The sequence below is a fragment of the Prunus dulcis genome, chromosome 5, assembly GCF_902201215.1.
Source record: "Prunus dulcis chromosome 5, ALMONDv2, whole genome shotgun sequence".
In the NCBI taxonomy this organism is placed as follows: Eukaryota; Viridiplantae; Streptophyta; class Magnoliopsida; order Rosales; family Rosaceae; genus Prunus; species Prunus dulcis.
Genome location: NC_047654.1, coordinates 9,331,181 through 9,343,786, shown reverse-complemented (window position 1 = coordinate 9,343,786; position 12,606 = coordinate 9,331,181). Strand labels below are relative to the sequence as shown.

Below are 12,606 nucleotides of genomic sequence, written 5' to 3'. Positions count from 1 at the left end.
ATTATGCAAGAAAAAGAAATAGAATATGCCAAAAAAAAAAAAGTTACATTAAATTGATGAAAATGGTATTATAAATATTTTACCTCATCGGATAGATTTTGACCGCTTCGAATGTTCTCCCTTGCTTTTGTCAAGGCATTTCTCCATTTGCCTAACTCTTTATTCAGAAGTTTCCATCTACTAGACAACGCCATTTCGGTCCGAATGGAACCCGATCTTTGACAAAATTCTCCATGAATTTTGCTCCACATATGATGGAACTTCATCTCATTGCCCGTGATAGGGTCATGACTAACGTTCACCCAAGACTCGCACAACGCAATATTTTCCTGGGTTGACCACGAGCCTCCGATTTTGACAGAAGATGCCATTTGTTTATTTTCTACAAATGGAAAGTAGTACAAAAATGTGAGTGGATAGTAAAAATATTGGAAGGAGAAGAGTTTGTATGGAATTGGTGTGGAAAGTGGAAAATATGAGTAGAGAGTAAAAAATATTGGAAGGAGATGAGTTTGTATGGAGAATTGGTGTGGAAAATGAATAATGTGAGTGGAGAGTAGAAAATATTGTATGGAGAAGAAATTGTATGAAGATTTGGTGTTGAAAGTAGATAAAACGGTTAGGTATTTATAGGGAAAAAATACATACTTTTTTGGTATTTTTTTAAAAAAAATTTCAGAATTTTTTTCGGATTTTTTAGGATTTTTTTTAAAAATTTTTGGCCAAAAAAATGAGAACCGTAGGATTTCTGGAAAAAAACCAATCGGAGCCACCCGGTGTTGACACGTGGTAGGTTACCATTGGAGCCTGTGTGTGGTGACATCAGCGCTGACGTCACCTAACTCGGGCTCGAGCCCAGTCGATTTTCGCCCTTGGGCCTGCCCGGGCTCGTGGGACCCGCAGCTTGCCAGGGCTGCTTTGGCTGCGCTGGAGGGACACTTGGGCTGCAAGGGGCCTGTTGCCCGGGCCAAACTCCTTGCGCTGGAATTGCTCTAAGGGGTATTAAAATCCCAACCCAACGAACAGTTACCCTTAAAAAAAGGGAAAAGTTTACTTAGCAAATCCCTAAATTTATGTCAATTTAAATCCATTTGAAATTAAAACACTAATCAAACGACAGACATTACTGATTTCATCCATGCATTGCATCTTCAGCCTGCCGGACCAAGTTTCATAATGCTTCTTTTCTATCAGCTGAGTTCCATGCACCACCAACAACAAATATTGCATTGTCTCCACCAGTTTCTTCTCACTACATGGATGCAGGTAATGAGAAAACCCTCTCCCTTCTCAAGCATTCCTCTGCCTTTATCATGTAACTGTCCTCCAAAATCCATCTTGATGCCTCACGAGAATAGTAATCACAAAACTACAATCCATTTTGTAACCAAAATTGACCAAACAAAAACTAACTCAACAAATTATAAAGGAACAAAAAGGCAAAAGCCATGATCAAAGTTACTAAAATTAAGTCAAAAAGGTGAAGGAGACGAAGAAAAAGCAGCCATTGAGTATGAGTCTTCAATTTCTCTAAGCAAGAAGTGGGCCTTTGCGGTATATTCACTCAGGCTCCTCAGCTTTTTCTAGCCCAATTGTCCAAGGCTGCATATGCAATCGCCGCCTTCATTAGCTAAATTACCATTCCACATGATTTTATTAGCTAAGTTGGCGGGGATCTTTAATCATCCTCAATAGGGTCATAGCAGGTGCAGTGTAATTAAGGCTTTGAAATGCTTTGATTTTTATATTACACACACCCTTATACTAGTGCGAGAGACTTGATAAAAAATAAAAAAAACAAAGTTCATAAACCATTCATGTGATATTACGGCGAGATTCCTCTATTGAGCTCAAATTCTTCTCTTTCTAACATGTACCAAATTTGTTGTTGGAGGCAAGAATGGAAATTAAAGGATGACCACCAAATGTACACTCTTATCATCAAGGGCGAGTGCGTAAAATGTCATTCCACAAATTCTTATGTTTTTCTTTTCGAACAATAGAGTTTGAACTTACTCCTATCGTCATGCTATTTATCTCATGTCATCACTTGAATTAAGACTCGTGAGCGAACCATTTATAATAGTACCTTGGATGAGTACATTAATATTATTAATATTGTGTTACACAATGCATGTACACTGTACATGCTGTGACAAAGCCCTCAAGCTTTTAATTATTGCATCACAAACATACAATCGATATTATCAACTAGCTATTGCCAGCAGATTTATGTCTCCTATAGCAGAGCAAAGTGAACACCTACTTCATGGGCAGAACACAACCCTATAGTTAGTCCCAGTAGGGCATGTAAATGTGCTGGTTTGGTCATCCTTGGGGTAACTATAAGCATCCGGGCACCGATCCTTGAAAAACCTAGAGAAGTCTGTGGGGCCACAGCTCCCAGAATTGCAGCAATATTGATCAGTTTTAAACACAGTGCAAGGGTTGTTGCAGCCTCCTTGAGCCTTCAATTCGTTAGGACACTGCCGATTAATATCAGCCGTGCATTGTATCCCCCTAGTGCATCCATTGTCCGTGGGACTAAAGTCCATTGGGACATTGAACCCATCAACCAGAGAGATATCAAAAAAATCCAAGTTGTTAAATTGGTTAAGTGCATATTCTGCTAATGTGTTTGGGGGTTGGCCATAGCCTAGGCATTGGAGGACACCTCCACAATCACCTGTTTGGCAGCTGCCATGTCCAGCTCCATCGAAGCTGCATCCCGTTCGTGCCCAAATGCGGGCCCCAGCAGTGCCAGAGTTCACATCTAAAGGCCAAGATTCGCCACTGTTAAGCTGCCTTCCACCGCCTGGTGAGGCTGCTGCCCAGACTGTGAAGGCACAGTTGTTTCGGATATCGAAACGCGCTGCATTGGTTGAAGTTGGAAAGTAAAGGGTGATGCATATGATGGAAAAGACTGAGAAGTTTTTGAGTAGGCTCATTTTGGGGCTTATAATTAAGCAGTGACAATATTGCGCAATTGGTTTTTGCTTTGTGGCTGTGTTTTGAATTGTGAGGGAGTTCTCAAGTAATTCTTATATATAGAGAAATATGTAGGCAGAGAAGAAGACTTTGTTTCACACATTGAAATTGCAGGACAGTTTCTTATTTTCCATTCTTTCCAGAAGAACAAGACTCTTTTGCCAAAACCGAAATCGTGGAAGATAAGTACTTTGAGGTTGATGATTAACTAGGACGTAACGACTCGCAAATTGTGATCATGATTATTCCATTATTATTTTACAAATTAAATCAGTGAGACACCAATTAATTATCTTTTAAGCAGTCGTTGGTTGCTTCTTAAAGCTTCCTAAACTCCGTCATTTTTAAATTAAGCGGCCTCTTTTTACCAAATACTTGGGTTGTTAAATATTTATAAATAAGAATTTTTTTTTTTTTTTTTTGGAGCAACTCGATAAACTGAAGGCACTCATATAATAAATCCCTAAATTACATAGTTATTAGGTTTTTTTTTTTTCTTTCTAATTTCCAATTATATGTTAATTGTTGTGTAAATATGTCGTTTTGATTCATGGGTTAACAAGATAATGCCGGTCCAGTTAAATTTAGTTGCAGGCTGGCACAATATATGGTCAATCCTATAAATTGTTGTTATATATTATATATCATGGGTCGATATCGATGGTCAGTCCACGCTGAAAAAAAAGTCCTCCCCTATATTCGCAAGGAGACATATGATATTTTGGCATATTGGTAGGGAAAGTGCCCGTGTTCATGTCGAAGGACCAAGTTTGGCCTGGAAGAAGCTGCTTCCCTCCGCCGGGAAGGGAGGCTGCCCAGACGGTGAAGTGGCATTGGTTTCGGACGACGAAATGTGTTGCATGAACGGTTGCAAAGAAGAGGGGGATGATGATCAATATCAATAGGATGGAGAGAACTGATGAGAGGTTTTTTCTGATGAGCAGCAGGGTCATTTTGGAATTGAATTATAAAGATGCTATATTCATGAGGTTAATTGTATAGAGCAAAGAAGAACTGTGTCACAAAATTAAATGGCATCCTTTTCTTAGGTCATTTTCTTTGTTTTCTAGTCTATGTCCACTACTGCACATGGAGAGAAAAAGGAAATTTCTTCTTCACCTTCGTTTTTTCCACAAGGAAGGAAAAAAAAGAAAGGAAAAGTCAATGATGTGTAATTTTTATTCTACGAAACTAAATCAATGAGACACATTTAGCTACATTTTTATGGAGTTACTAATTGTCCCCATCAAGCATGAATGTGTCTCTTTTGGCCCTATTATATCAGACAAAAAATACAAAATATAATGTGTCTACAAAGAAAAAGGAAATATATATTGGATTTGCCTGAGTCTAAAACATCGGTTAATTATATTAATTCTTGAATAAGCTTCATACACATTTAAAGTCTGTTTAGTTCAAAATTTAGGAGTTTAAAAATGCATTGCAAGATTTAAGAGATCAACTTCCTACCAAGTAAGCATTGATATTTTGTCGGTAGACATAGCTTTCACAAAGGCTGGTCCAATTATTTTAGTAGCAGGCTGCGAAAATACATGAAAGACTCATGGGTGGGATCTGTGGCCAGTCCACGCTGAAGAAAAAGTCCTACGCCTTCTGTCCACAGGATATTTTGGCATATACATTATTTTCCACCCTCAATTAATTGTCATTATATTCAACAATATCTACCCTATATTGCTATGACCAAGTTTTTCCTTTTGACCAATCAACAAGAAGACTAAGAAAATCGAATTTCACATGCTTCCTCCCCCTCCCTTAGCCTTAGAGGCATCTTTTGGACTAAGAATATTAAGGGCCTTAAAAATCCGTACTTTTTACTAAAGATGTATTTAGTTTCATACATCGATCTCAAATAGGATTATTATTATTGATACTTATGTGATATAAATAGGATTATTATTATCGATACTTATGTGATATAAAGACTGAAATTATTTACCATCAATATAATAAAATAATATCGATGATGTCGATATTAACAATATATCGAGATGATAATTGATCAATTAGTTTTTCTTCTAATTCTAAAAAATCCAAGACTATCGTTTCATCGTTTCTTCCAAGATGTAAGAATATTTGGGTCCGCAGAACAATTCTACAATAGATCGATAGAGTTGTATACATAATTTATGTTCAGATTTGTTTTTGGCTTAATGCGCAAAAGTAAACATACAGATTTGTCAATACTCCAAAGGAAAAACGTATGGACTTGACTAAGAGAGCACAGAGCACAGCCAGCAGCGATGGGGTTTATCCAATTTGCTATAGAAATCTCAAAGACCATAAGAGAATTGCTAAGAACCAGACTTGCCCCTGATTTATTATTATTACAATTAATGGAGTATTATAGTCAAAGTACTATAAAATCTGAAAAATGAACAGAAGAAAATAAGGGCTCGTTTGATGACCATTTCAATTTTAGCTTTTAGTTTTTATTTTTGGTGGTAGAGTATAGAGGAAACTGAGAGGACCAATCTCAGGGCTGACACAACCGAATTGGTTGAGGAAACCCCAGCGACCAAGCAATCCTGCACCCAAAAGCGGACACTGAAGAGAGAATGGGAGTAAGGATGAGATTGAGAGAGAGAATGAGAGGAGAGGATGGGAGGAAGGAGTAACAAAAGTGAAAACAAACACTTGAAAGTGAAAACAATTCCAAATAGATTTTTAGTTTTTAATTTTTATTTTCACTTTTGTTACTCCTCCCTTCCATCCTCCCCTCTCATCTTCCCTCTCAATCTCATCTTCACTCTCATTCTCACTTTTATTCTCCCTCTTTTCCCCTCACTACTCTAGCACAAAAAATGAAAACAAAAAACTAAAATTGAAAAAGTTATCAAACGGGCCCTAAGAGAAGCTTCCCTAGAGATCTCAAACTGCATCTAATAACAACCTGAATTGCTTTCGATTTATAGGTCTCTTTTTCATATATGAATACTTTTACTAGGAATGGCCACTGAAGATATACCTTTTGTGATAGAAGAACTATAACCCATTGAGCTTCAACATTAGTTTCGAATTTAGGTAACCAAATTTTCACATTCACTAGGTAATATATGAAGCAAAATCGCCCAGCATTAAGAAAAATAAAGCATGACTGATGATCGTAAGAGTTTCACTTTATTTTTCAGGTACTTTGTTTTACATAATGCACACCATTACATGTGCTGATGACAAAGCCTTCAAACGAATTTTATTGCATCAGACTTATTCATAAATGTTATTGATCGTAAGAGTATCTGCTTCATCATGGGCAGAACACAACCCTATAGTTGGTCCCGCCAGGGCATGTAAATGTACTTTGTTTGGTCATCCTGAGGGTAGCTGTAAGCATCCGGGCACCGACTCTTGAAAAACCTAGAGAAATCTGTAGGTTCACAGCTCCCAGAATTGCAGTAATATTGATTAGTCTTGAACACAGTGCAAGGGTTGTTGCAGCCTCCTTCAGCCCTCAGTTGGCTAGGACACTGCCCGTTAATATCAGCCGTACATTTGATACCCCTAGTGCACCCATTAGACGTGGGACTAAAGTCCATGGGAACATTAAAGCCATCAACAAGGGAAATGTCAAAGAAATCCAAGTTGTTAAATTGGTTAAGCGCATATTCAGCTAGGGTGTTTGGGGGTTGGCCAAAGGCTTGGCATTGGAGGACACCCCCACAATCACCTGTTTTGCATCTCCCACATCCAGCTCCATCAAAACTGCATCTGGTCCGGGCCCAAATGCGAGCCCCTTTGGTTCCGGCAGCCACGTCTAGGCCCCAACTTTCGCCTCTATTAAGTTGGCGTCCTCTGCCTGGCGTGGTAGTTGCCCAGACGGTGAAAGGGCAGTTGTTTCAGATATCGAAATCAGCTGCATTGGTTGATGCAAAGAAGAGAGTGACACATAGGATGCAGAAGACTAGGAGGTTTCTGAGGATACTCATTTTGGAGGTGGTGTTTTTTTTTAATAACTGTAATCCGTTTGGTTTCTGGAATGAATTTGAGGGGAAATCATTTCCAATGTCATTCCCCAGGGAATGGGAATGGATGATTCTTTTCCCACGTTTGGTAATGCTGGGAAAGTAACCCGGAAATATTACTTTATTTCCTTTCCCATGTTTGTTTTGAGTAGGAATGGAAAACAAAGTTTATATAAATTTTCAATTATACCCATATTAAATCAAATAAAAAAAATGCATTTAGTGGTATATTGTAATTCTAAATTAGTAAGTATTAGTATATTTTAGGGCTTGTCCAATATAAGTCCCTACATTTTCTATTTCCTAAACATATATCTACATGTTTACGTATCAGTAATGGGTATGGAAGGAAATGGAATGATTTCAATTCCTGACTTCCCCTGCGTTTACTTGCAATCAGGAATGAAAAATAAGTGGGCCCCACTTCAAAATATGTAATCACATTCCCTCAAAACTAGGAATCAGATCAACTAGGGGGGAGTAGTCGATACGATTCCCATTCCTATTTTCTCTTAATAACTTCCAAAAATACCCTTACCACTTTACCATAATTCTAAAATTAATTTGGATTCTGATTCATGCAAATTAGTAAACAATAACAATTTGCATGAATCAAATTTTTGTCACGCAAATTAGTAAACTATAATTTGGATATTATAGTCACGCATGGCATGCTTTTGCGTGTGGGAAAAAAGTTGCTTTCATAAAATATAAAAAATAAAAATTGTGTGCGATGCATGTTTTGAGCATATAAAATGATAAGATTGCACAGAATAAAGCACAAATTGAATGTCAGAGTTGGATCCAAGGAACATATATATATATATGGTTGATGGATCAAAAGGATATGGTCGAAATGATTGCTTCTCGGAAAAGCTACAAGACGGAATTAAACTAGAAAAGATAGAGATCGATTTGAACCCCAGACCAACCCCCCAAATGTTGTGAAGATTTTATCCATGCATCCCATTTGTTTGAATGGAATAATAGTGAAAGAACCTAAAATGGAGTGGTAGATCATTAATAACTCCATTTGTCTAAGAGTCTTGCATGAAGAGGTGCCAAGGATGACTTGCCTGAATTTCAAGGCGAATGTCCTTTTTCTGGGAGGTTGTCCTCGATTCTCGTTTTCTCTCTTTTCTTTGATGTGAGATTTTGAAGGACCATGCAACGGCTGATGATGAATTCAACATTTGTCAGCTCAATAATCAAATTTAGCATTTGTCAACTCAATAATGTGTTCTAACTGAATACAGAGGAGAGGAGAGGAGGTGGCTCAGCAGGGTTCAATTTTTTCTTCTTCTTCTTAGATTTACATAACATTCTCAAGCCCTACATACCACAGTCAGTATATATCTCAATCCTAGAGCGATGAACTAGGTTTTGTTCATTAAAATTTCCCATATTGGTTTATTTAGGATATGTTATTCTGCTAGTAGCGTAGCTCCTAGGTTTTCATTATCTTGTTTGTTTGTATCAGTTAGTTGAATTACAATTTACAATCACGCACAGGTTTTTATATTTTGTAATGCTGGGAATTCGCTTACTCATGCTTGGCTTAGGTACTAAGACTCCTTCAAGGAAAATGGCAGTTGGCAGGGATGACTTGAAACCACACATGTTGCGCAAGCCAACCAATTTTGTCAATCAATTGGTTCGCAAAACCTCCTTCGAATGCAAAAGTAGAGCAGACATTTGGAACATGATTTGACTTGCTGGGATAGGAAGACCAAAGTAGAGTATCATTAGGCAAAACAACACAAACACAATGAGTCTCAAGAAATAAGGGATTGGCTGAATATTTTCGTTGTATTGATAAAAGTCTACAGACCTGGTTATATATACATTACAATTCCTATTTCTAAGGCTTAGAAGCCGTGATCCACTTTAGGTGGGATTTGACCTAGAACAATACAGGAAAGTAAATATATTACAATATTATTTCCTAATACAACAATATCTCGTAATACTCCCCCTCAAGTTGGAGAGTGAATATCATGAAGACCCAACTTGTCTCGTAGTGTCACAAATTGATCCTTTCCCAAGGCCTTCGTAAACACATCTGCCAGCTGGAAGCGTGTAGGTACATATGAAGGACTAATCATTCCGGCTTGCAATTTTTCTCGAACTATGTGACAATCTATTTCAATGTGCTTTGTACGTTCATGAAAAACAGGATTTGCTGCAATATACAAAGCTGCCTGATTATCACAAAATAATGGCACAGGAACTGTCTGTAGGACCTTTAAATCCTGTAATATGTAGCGCAACCAAGTCAGCTCCAAACAAGTATTAGCCATGGCTCGATATTCTGCTTTAGCTGATGATCTAGAAACATTAGTTTGTTTCTTGGATTTCCATGAGATGAGGGCATTTCCAAGAAAAACACAATATCCTGTAACTGCCCTCCTTGTGGCACGACAACCTCCCCAATCTGAATCACAAAAAGCTTTCAAGGCAAGATTGTTAGAGGCAGGAAATAACAAACCTTGACCAGGAGCACCCTTGACATATTTGAGGATCCGTAAGGCAGTATCCCAATGAGGTTTTCGTGGTTGATGCATAAATTCACTCAATGTTCGAACGGAATAGGCTATGTCAGGCCTTGTGACATTGAGATAAATCAGTCTACCAACCAGTCTTCTGTACTTAGTTGGATCATGCAACAGTGCTCCATCTGTGGGAGTTAGTTTCAAATTCTGTTCCATTGGAAAGTTGTCTGGGCGTGCCCCCAGAAGTCTTGAATCTTGCAAAATATCTAGTGCATATTTTCTCTGAGACATAAAAATACCTTTCTTGGAGGGGGAGAATTCAATGCCCAAAAAATATTTCAAATCTCCGAGATCTTTGATGCGGAAGCGTTTCAGAAGGAATGTTTTGAGGTGTTCCATTTCCTGAAGATCATTCCCTGTGAGAAGTATGTCGTCAACATAGATAAGTACAACAGTAAATGAAGTGCCTTGAGCTTTGGTAAAAAGAGAGTAATCAGCCTTTGATTGTTGATAACCAGCTTTCTAAATGGTGTCTGAAAAGGTGGAGAACCAGTTTCTGGAAGCGTGTTTGAGTCCGTAAAGGGACTTGTTGAGCCGACATACAATGTTCTCCCCCTGACGGCGAAGACCAGGAGGAGGGTCCATGTAAACCACTTCATTCAAATCACCATGAAGAAACGCATTTTGAACGTCCAATTGATGGATGAACCAGTGGCGGGCAGCAGCAATAGTGAGTAGACAGCGGAGGGTGGTGAGTTTGGCGGTAGGAGAAAAGGTTTCTTGGAAGTCAATTCCCTCAACCTGAGTGTATCCTTTAGCAACAAGGCGAGCTTTGTAGCGCTCAATGGTGCCATCGGATCTGTATTTGATTTTGTAAACCCATTTGTAGCCGATCGGTTTATGACCAAAGGGAAGAGGAACCAAACTCCAAGTATGATTGTGCTGCAAAGCCTCTAATTCTGCAGTCATGGCCTGTTGCCAATTGGGATCAAGGATAGCTTGAGCATATGATGTAGGTTCGGTGTGACCTGAGATGTTAGCAAGAAAAGCAGAATGTGCAAAAGACAAACGGGAGTAGGAAAGAAAGTGAGAAAGTGGATATCGAGTACTGATGCAGAACAAGGCGCCGAGGTTGAGTGACCGGCTCGGTTGGACAGGTGGTAATCTTTATGCCAAACAGGGGGTTGCTTAGGACAAATGGACTGACGTGGAAGGGGAATGGAAGGAATGGGGTTGGGGGGATGGTTATGCATGAGAGACGATTCGGAAGTGGGTGAAAGAGATGAGGGAGGATCGGCTGGAAGGGGGGACAGGCATGTTGGGACATGGGAGGGGGGCTGGGGAGACACAGGTCAGATTGGGCTGTCAAGATGGGAGGGCTCGTCAGGCGCGGGTCCATGGGATAACGGGATTGGAGGGGTGGCAGGTGTGGATGGCTGGGTGGGACTCAGTGGGGATGGCTCAAGTGGGGGGCCCGGCTTAGCATGTGGGGTATGTTGGGTCCAGTGATCAGTGTGATCAAGGCTAGCGTGTGAAAGGTGGGGCGGCACAAAAGTGGAAGCGGTGGGGGTGGAAATGTCAGAAAAAGGAAAAGTGTGTTCACAAAACTTGACATCACGACTAACGAGAAATTTCTTAGTCTCTAAATTGTAAAGTTTGTAACCTTTCTGACCAGTGGGGTATCCAACAAAGACGCAACGTTGAGCGCGAGGGTCAAATTTATGAGTAGGGTGGACAACTGTGGCATAACAGAGGCAACCAAAAACTCTCATGTGATCAAATGATGGTGGGTGATTGTAGAGTCGTTCAAAAGGGGATTTGGTGGATAATAGTGGGGAGGGTAGGCGGTTAATGAGATAGACAGCGGTCAAGACACATTCACCCCAGAAAGATAGAGGCAAGTGGGATTGGAAAAGCAAAGCGCGAGCTACAATGAGAATATGGCGATGCTTGCATTCAACGACTCCATTTTGTTGTGGAGTGTAAACACAAGTGCGTTGATATTCGATGCCTTGAGTTTGGAAAAAATCTCTCATGGACAAAAATTCAGAACCATTGTCTACCCGAATAGCCTTAACGGTGGCATGAAATTGAGTATGAGCAAAGGTAACAAAAGATTTGAGAATATTTTGTGTTTCAGATTTGTGTGTCATCAAAAATAGCCATGTGCATCGAGTAAAATCATCTACAATGGTAAGAAAGAAACGGGCCCTTGAATGTGTGGGAACTCTGTGTGGACCCCAAATATCACAATGTAACAAATCAAAAGGAGCATGAGTTTTTATTGAACTTAAAGGAAACGGAAGTCGAGTTTGCTTGGCCATGGGACAAACACTACAATTGTCATCAAAAGAGAGAGGACTAAAAGGCAAGAATGAAGACAGTAATTTAAGACGCGAAGGTGACGGGTGTCCAAGGCGCATGTGCCACAAATGGGAGGGATGAGAAACTTGATAAGTGACAGGTGTTTTCTACAATGGAGACATGTAATAGAGACCACCATGCTGCTTACCTGAGTCAATCATCTTCCCCGTAGCCAAGTCCTGCAAGACACAGAAAGTGGGAAAGAGAAGGACACAACAATTTAGAGAGGTAGTAATCTTGCTAGCAGACATAAGATTTAAGCGAAAAGAGGGAAAACATAAGACATTATCTAAAGTGATATCTAAATTGAACGGGACTATCCCAGTGGAAGTGATTTGGGCAGAAGACCCAGTGGGTAAATTGACAATTGGTATGTGTGAAGACTTTGTTTGTGTAAAAAGTGTGGGGTCGGACGTGATGTGATCAGTAGCTCCGCTATCCAAAATCCAAGGTTTGGTGAATACAGAATTAATCGAGGCAACGGGAAATTGAGACAGACCTGCGGCATTAGCATAAGCATGGCTATTACCAGAAGCATTATTCGAATTGAGCAGAGAGACAGCATGGGCTAGTTGTTGAAGCTGGTCTGCAGAGAGCCCATGGAGAGGGTTCTGTTGAGAGGTTGGCGGATGAGACAATGGTGTGACTGTGGATTGCTGCTGAGCCCCAACTTGGGTTGCGTCTGCTGCGTTGATAGCATGAAAGGATCCTCGCTGACTGCGGTTGCTCCCTGGTTTCTGTTGCTGTGGATTTCCTCTATGTCCTTGGTGGTGCCGATT

The 12,606-nt window shown here is 39.8% G+C and overlaps 1 pseudogene; it reads right to left on the bottom strand.

Annotated features, from left to right (window-relative positions):
- Window positions 1–2,071: 2,071 nt before the first annotated feature.
- LOC117627693 lies at window positions 2,072–6,936 on the bottom strand (annotated as a pseudogene).
- Window positions 6,937–12,606: the final 5,670 nt, after the last annotated feature.